The following is an 8,185-nucleotide window of genomic DNA, read 5'->3' on the forward strand; positions in this document are numbered from 1 at the left end:
AATTAATATTTTTAAATTATATTTCAATTATTTCTCAATAATTAAACCTCCCATCAGTTAACCTTTGATTTTTCTTTCTAATTATAAATCATCAATATATATTAATGAAATATTTACTACAATCAATTTATATATATATATAGAGAGAGAGAGATGTGGGTTATTATACAACCCTTTACATTTATACAACCATTACAACTCAATCTCAACTGTCTATTTAATTTGATAAATATGTGATTTTATAGAAGTTTTGATTGTTTTATAATATAAAGTATTAATCATAATTAATGAACCTTATTCATATTCCATTAATATTCAAATCATAATAAATGATCTCTCATTATTTCTATAAATATTCTAATTAATTAGGTTGCATTGGTTGTACAAATAGACATGGTTGCATTAAAATATATCCTATATATATATATATATATATGGGGAAAGGTTCAAACGAGAACCTCTGTGATTTACGATAATGTGAGAACAACCTATTAACCTCATATTATGATAACAATGAAATTTAAAGGATTTTTTAAATTTAGAATAATATTAAAAATAATGCAAAGTGTTTTGAGTGGGGAAGGGTGATCTTGGAATGCAAAGTGATGGAATTTAAAAAACACGATCATAAACTCCGATTTGGATGTAATAATCGATTGGTTCAGCTAGGGTTAGATCGATTCCTTGATTTGGGTGTGATAATCATGTGATCATGCAATGAGGTATCAACTACAAACCGAGTTTCACATGAGACGGTTCATATTTGGGTTCAACCACATTTGGGTTCTACTACATTTGGGTGTGATAATAGTGTGATACACATGATGTATCGATTCAAGGTTTGTTTATTACAACTTTATCGCACTTAGAATATGAATCGATCACCGTCACTCGATTAGAACATTGTTTGGCTCGATTAGGGTTCGATTATCACATGATTATTACAAGAAATAGAAATCTGATTACACATTGTTCAGTTCGATTAGGGTTCACGTATCACACGATTATCACAGCCAAATACGAAATAGAGTATCACACGATTATCACAAGAAATCCGACTACACATTGTTCGGTTTGATTAGGGTCCACGTATCACACGATTATCATAAGAAATCAGACTACACATTGTTCGGTTCGATTAGGGTTTACGGATCACACGATTATCACACCCAAATATGAAAGAGTAGCACACAGTTTTCACAAGAAATCCGACTACGCTTTGTTTAGTTCAATTAGGTTTCACGTATCACATGATTATCATAGCCCATTCATGTATCGATTATCACATGATTGTCACCAAATACGGCTGCCCATCGTTTGGTTCGATTAGTTTTACATATCACATGATTATCACACCCAAATACGAATTGGGTAGCACCTGATTTTCACAAGAAATCCAACTACACTTTGTTCGGTTCAATTGATTTCACATCACACGATTATCATAGCCCAATCATGTATCAATTATCACATGATTATCACCAAATACGACTGTATATTGTTTGGTTCGATTAGTTTTCACGTGTCACACAATTATCACTGCCCAATCAGTAGTGATCATCACACAATACTAAAATCATGGGATAATTCTAATTAATTAAAATTAGATAAAAATTATAAAAATACCTAATTACATTACTACTCTTATTGATTTAATTTTTTATTAAAAAAGTTCGAGGCTTATAATTGTTTTCACATTCTCGTAAATAACAAGGGTTCTCGTTTGAACTCTCATATATATATATATATATCTCGTAAATAACAAGGGTTCTCGTTTGAACTCTCATATATATATATATATATATATATATATATATGTGTGTGTGTAGGGTATAAGACATCTTGTTGACATTTTAGATAACTTTGTGGATGAATTTTTGGATCAAATGCACCAACTACCAAATTACGCCCAACTAATGACCTAAAACCTACTCAATTACCAAATATTTGGTAACCCTGTTAGAATTATCAACTACATATACAAACACAACCTATCCATTAAAGATATAACCACCCACACAACTCTCCATGAGAATGTTCATGTTTTTTTTTTTCTAATATAATATTACCACTTTACCCCCTACCCTAGGAACGCTAATTAAGTACCAAACATTTGGTACCCACCAACCTCCAAATATACCATATGTTTATTTATAATGTCATATTACCAATTTCCCCTTAAGAATGCTTAGGTCATGACCATGTTCCTATTGTATTCTCTACTCTACTACCAAATCTTTGGTACATCAGTCTACAAGATTACTATATGAAATCTACGTTTAAAAACAAACAAGTTTAGCACAACCTATCCATTCAATTATCAATCAACCAATACTATAAAGTCACTATTTATTTCAAAAGTTATAATATCATCAAAAACGGTTATCTAGATGTAATTGTATTCTTTAATATTTAAGAGATATGATTCTGATAGAATTGAAATTTGGGCTTGTTTGATAGGTAACATGATTGAAATTCAATTTCACTAAAATCCATGTAAATCTTTTGATTATATTGAATCATTCATCTCTTTTGGTAACCCATGAGATTCAATTCAATTATGTTGAAAGAATGTACAAATGATAAAAATAAACTATTTTCCAAGTATTACATAATGAATATTTAATATCAAACAATAAATGGTAATTTTAGTTAGTGGTAATTCTTTTTTTTAATAATCATTGATATATTTTTATTGGTATTTATAATTAATTTTCAAAGGTGTATTTATGTTAAACAAAAACATCACTGTAACAATATAACTACTAGCTCAAAAAAACTGAATCGGGATTTAGAGGTCGTTTACTAAATGCTTGGTTGGGTAAGTGTTTACTGGTAAAATACAACATTATCATTTACCTATCGAGTTAGATTTTACTCCACCAAAACGGTTTCGTATGCAACAATTTACCCGGTAAACACTAACCATGGTAAGAGTTTTCGCCCCCGCTTACCGGGTAAGACTCTTGGTCCTTATCTTCGCTCTTACCAGGTAAGATTTTTGATTCTTACCATGTTCATCCGATAAAGTAATTTTACTTGGTAAGTGCTTACCCAAATAAGCGTTTGATAAACAACCCCTTAATCACATTCTTTGTCAACCAAAAGTATTTTCAGGCCTTTGTATTCAAATTCTTTTTAACATATTATATTACCTTTCAAAAACTTTATACAAACCAACACGGGGTATCTCATCACCCATTTGGGGTTCTTCATCAGGTTATTTGGTTTTATCTACGTTATGTGTTTTTTCATACCATAAACAATCAACATAAATGTAAAGTCCATCTTAATTATCTCTTCGTTATATCATTACAAAATAAAGAGGCTTCGTCCAAAGATGGACCTAGAGGTTTTGTGGTGCCATGTGCCACCATTTCGTTCCTCCATCATAATATAAAAAATATAGGGTCGTGAAAAATGTTACTGATTCAATTTGTTGTGTGTAAAGGTATATATTTTGAAACTACAAGGACACAAGTTTTCCTTAGAAGAGTTAGTTTGCAAGGTTTTTTCTTCCACCTCAAACATGAGTTTGAATCTTGTTATTGTCATTTTATTAGTTTTTAGCTTTTAATTTCATATTTATTATAATTTTGAAAAAAAATTGCATTAAAAGACTTGAACACATGATTTCTCATATGAAAAACAATGAACTAAGCAACAGATCAATGAAGATTTTGTGAAAAATATCTACTGGTATCTTATAGTTAAATGGTGTCGCCTCTTGAAAGTTTTTTGGGTTCGTCCCTGTTTCCGACGGAAAAAGCCATCACCAATGGAGAAAATGTGGCCAATGATGTGACTACTAGCGGATTAACAATATCACCGACTAAACAATCCATCAGTAATCCGGCAATGATTCGTTCGTGATCCATCGGAAGTGCCTCTTTATTTTGTGGTGTATATATTATAATATTATGCTGCTAATACCGTAATGGCCTTATTGCTATTTTAAGAAAATACTAGACACGGTTTAAAACAATCTCAAACTAATAAGCGGCCAACATGAGTAGCAAGGATTCAAATTCTTTGATATAACAAATAAGCCTATATTAATTACAAGAGCATTTTTGTTACATTACAAGATAGTTATTATACTACAACATGATTTACATTTTTCAACTTTCAAAATAGTTGCAGAACAATTCAACTTTGTGTGCATTTTGAATATTTATTTATCAAGATTAGCCGAAACATCATTTGAGTAAATTATGAATTTGGTCCATAAAATTTGTCATTTGTTATAGAATTGGTTTTTTTTTTCATTTATTATGAAAAAACCATCCATCTAGGGTAAATTGCTCTCTTTAGTATTTTTTTAACTTTACTCTACCATTTACCATTTTTTTCTATTATTTTAACTATTTTTAAATTATATTTATGTTTTGTTATTATATATTATCTCTTTCTCACACACAAATGTATATACAATACATCATCGCCCCTCAACTTTAAAACACCGACACGTCAACTCTTTCGACGCCTCAACTCCCCCATGGTGATCCAGTTTCTAGAAAAATAACTCTTCCCCCGAGCACCACCTCCGTCGATGTAAAACCCCACATTCCAATCCATCTTTCTCACCTTCACCCATCTCTCTCCCCCTCCTTCCCTCCTTACCTAGAAGGGTTGGAGTTTGTTTTATTTTACGGCTTATGGTTCTCCAAACACAGGGACACAAATCCATACAAAAACATCTAGGATAATGGTTTTCATCAGAAGGGGAGGGGTGTTCATCGGACCAAATCCGTAATTTACTCTAAACCATATTCATGTTTATTACAATTTGCTATTTTTTGTTACGCAAAAATTGACGTCATTTTGATGTGATTGTGATTTATATATTGCTAGAAAATGGAAGGTCTCTATAAACAGGGACCAACGGAATACAATTTTTCATTTGATGTTTGATCATAAATTGAAGATGATTCTTTATATAGTTTATTTATTATTTAAGTATCATAACATTTCTCAAAGAATTATATATAATGATAGTTTTTTAGATATCTAATCCACTATGTGAGCCGACTAATCTCAGGGCGACTCTCTGTTTTGCAGATAGCCTGAAGTCACTGCATTTGAACCTCCGTGGCCATAAGAAGATTTTTATTCCTACTTGGACTTAAAGTTGGGACCTCCAGGTACTTTTGACCTTTGGAGTCAAGCTCAAACCAATCAGGTACCACCCTTGTGGTTTATATAACGATAGTTATTCACGACTCTAAAGCAAAATATTTTGATTTTCTAAAACTGAAAGTAAATTTTTCCGGGCCATTCTAATAAATGAGTTCATTAACATGTTTAACCATATGAATAAAATATTCAATAAGATCTTAAGTTTATAAACCAACAATTGTATGCTTCATATAAACATATTACAATAAATTTCAGGACGAAATTAGATTGTTGTTTGGACAAAATTAGATAATCTAATAAGACTCAAAAGATAAAACATTTTATATGATACTTCTTGTAAAACTCTTAACAAACTTTTTTCAATAAGTATTCCATAGAAATGCTAATATGGTGGTTTCTCAAGTCCTTTTAGGTTGTTCAATGTGCCGTAATGACCAAAAATATAACTTATTATGTGGCCTAACTTTATGTCAACGATACATCTAGAAATTGGTATCCGGTTTAAAATCGTAGATGTAACATCCGTTATGCATTTACTATTTTTTTATGACACAGTTATTAGACATTATTTGGAAATAGAGGAAGGCTCGTTTATGAACATTAAATATTTGTAGAATCCGTAAACCACTTATTTTATGAAGAATAATATTTAATAACAACGAATAATATCCATTATGAATAGTTGTCACACCGTCAATAATACGTGTGTTATTCATCATAAATGCATGACCGTTTCTAGGGAGAACGGGTTGGGCACACACCTAAGGTACACAAGAAATAGGGGTCTAATTTTTTTTAGTATTATATTATATAGTAATAGTTAACAAGGACGGTAATCAAATGAGAACTATAAAAATGTTAAGTACCGTCGCGGCTAATCTTATTCATTAAATGGCTTTAATCTAAGGTCATTAAACATGGTGACATTTTTGTAATATTAGTGAAAGTTTTGTCTAATCTCACATCTGATTTAAAAATACAAAGGCATATTAGGATTTTTGTTATATCCCCCCATCTTTGACTTTTACTCTACAATCCAAATTGATTGACAATACCACCCTATCGATTCTTTCCCAATTCCATTCAAAACCCATCAACAGAAGCCTGTGAAATCATAGAAAATGATGGATCTTGAAAACGATGTTAGAAGCCTTCCTGGCGCCGAAGTAGGTCGTCGAAAACTCGAAAAATAATCTCGAAGCTTTGATGGCGGATCCAGAGCCTGGCGCCGGAGCATGTCACTGGAAACTCGAAGACTGATCTCGAAGCTTCTGATGGCGGATCCAGAGCGATGAATCTCGATTCTAGGTGTTAGAATGTCTATTTCAAAATTGTAAGTAAAAAGTCTCTTACTCTAGTTAAGAGAACTTAGTCTAGAAAGCTGTCTGGAACCAAGAACTCGGATACAGAGATGTTACCCGGATATAAAGCTCGTCGCTAAGAGGAAAAAAGATCAAAGACTGCGGGTCAAAAAGCTAAGGATTTGATACCGAGCCCGACTTAAGACACATAGCCTCTGGACTATACATGCAGAGCCTCTAGGTCTCCTAACTCTTCCTTGTGCGCAAAGGTTCCACGGTGCATCTTACAAGTATTCCAATCCCAGGTCGACACGTTTACAAAAATGGTTACTTCAATCAAGCAACATGGAGGCAGATGATTGGTGGACGCATTGACTTCTCCTATTTCCTAAATTGAAGATTCCTTTTCCAGGATTGTCTATAAAAGGATATTTCCTCCACGGAAATAGGTTAGCAATCATTTCCATATTGAAGACTCGCTCCTTCCAATTTGAGAGAGATAGCTTTAGCACTTGTGAGCAATTTAGCTAGTTGAGAGATTTTTGTACACACACTTGTGCATGTTCTTGGTGTTCTTGACATTCTCATTAGCTATTCAAATACAGCCGACTTGTTCAATACTTCAAGTATTTTTGTGTTTTGTTCATTTCTGCTTAACCAACTAATTTCATAGTTATTGCTTTCGCTCATATATTAACTCAAGTTGTGATTATTAGTGCAATAGAGGATCTGGGTTCCTACAATTGGTATTAGAGCCTTCTAATCAGTCTATCGATTTGTTGGATCCAATTCATAATGGATATCCTCTTTTGTTTAGTTAGTTTATCTTCTTGAAATCGCTTTTAATTCTAGATCTCAAATTTTATGTGAAAATCTGCAGATCTCGTTCATTTATGTGAAGATAATCGTATTTGAATATTTTCTCCAAGTTTGCGTTCTTCAAGTTCTGTTTTCTATTCTTCAAAGCTTCTAGTTTGTCTGTTGATGAAGACAAACGTAGGGTTGAGATTGACCAAAAATCCAAAAGGCTCTTGATCATGGCACTACCCAATGAAATCTTTTAGTCTCTCGATGCATGTGATTCTGCAAAGGATCTATGGAATTATCTTGCCAACCAGCTTGAAATAGGTATTAAGATGAGAAAGAATTGTCATGCTCAATGCTTTAATGAGTACAACAGTTTCCAGGCTCTTTCTGATGAGTCCCTAGAAATAGACTTATCATAGATTCAATACATTGATCAACAAATGTAAGAAATTTGATGTGATAAGAACCCGGGAAGAGAACAATATGTTGTTCCTGAAAAGATTGAACCAAGATCTGGAGCAATGGACTTTGCACGATGTGTATGGAACTTTGCAAGCACAGGAAAAAGAGGTGCAGAAGAAAAATGTCACTTTAGGTGGACCTTTGGCTCTAGTCTCTGACTTTAAAGAGGCTAGCTCTGCCAAATCATTCAGAGAGAGGAGGACCAGAGAAGAAAGGTGGAAGGTAAAGAAGGAATTGGTAATGGAGAGCGAGGAAGAGAACAAAGTGTCTAGCTCTGATGACGATGACATTAGTGCATTTGCAAACTCCTTGGCTCTCATTACCAAGGAATTCAACAAGAAGTTTGGGAAGTGGGCATTTGATAGAAGGGGTAGAGATGACAGAAGTGAGAGGTACAAGGAACGTGTGTATGAACCCACGAACCCTCCTTAACAAATCATGAAGAAGGAGGAAGAACTAGCAGAGAAGAAGAAGCA

This window comes from Cynara cardunculus (genome assembly GCF_001531365.2).
Source record: "Cynara cardunculus var. scolymus isolate 2C chromosome LG 12, CcrdV1, whole genome shotgun sequence".
NCBI classification, from domain to species: domain Eukaryota; kingdom Viridiplantae; phylum Streptophyta; class Magnoliopsida; order Asterales; family Asteraceae; genus Cynara; species Cynara cardunculus.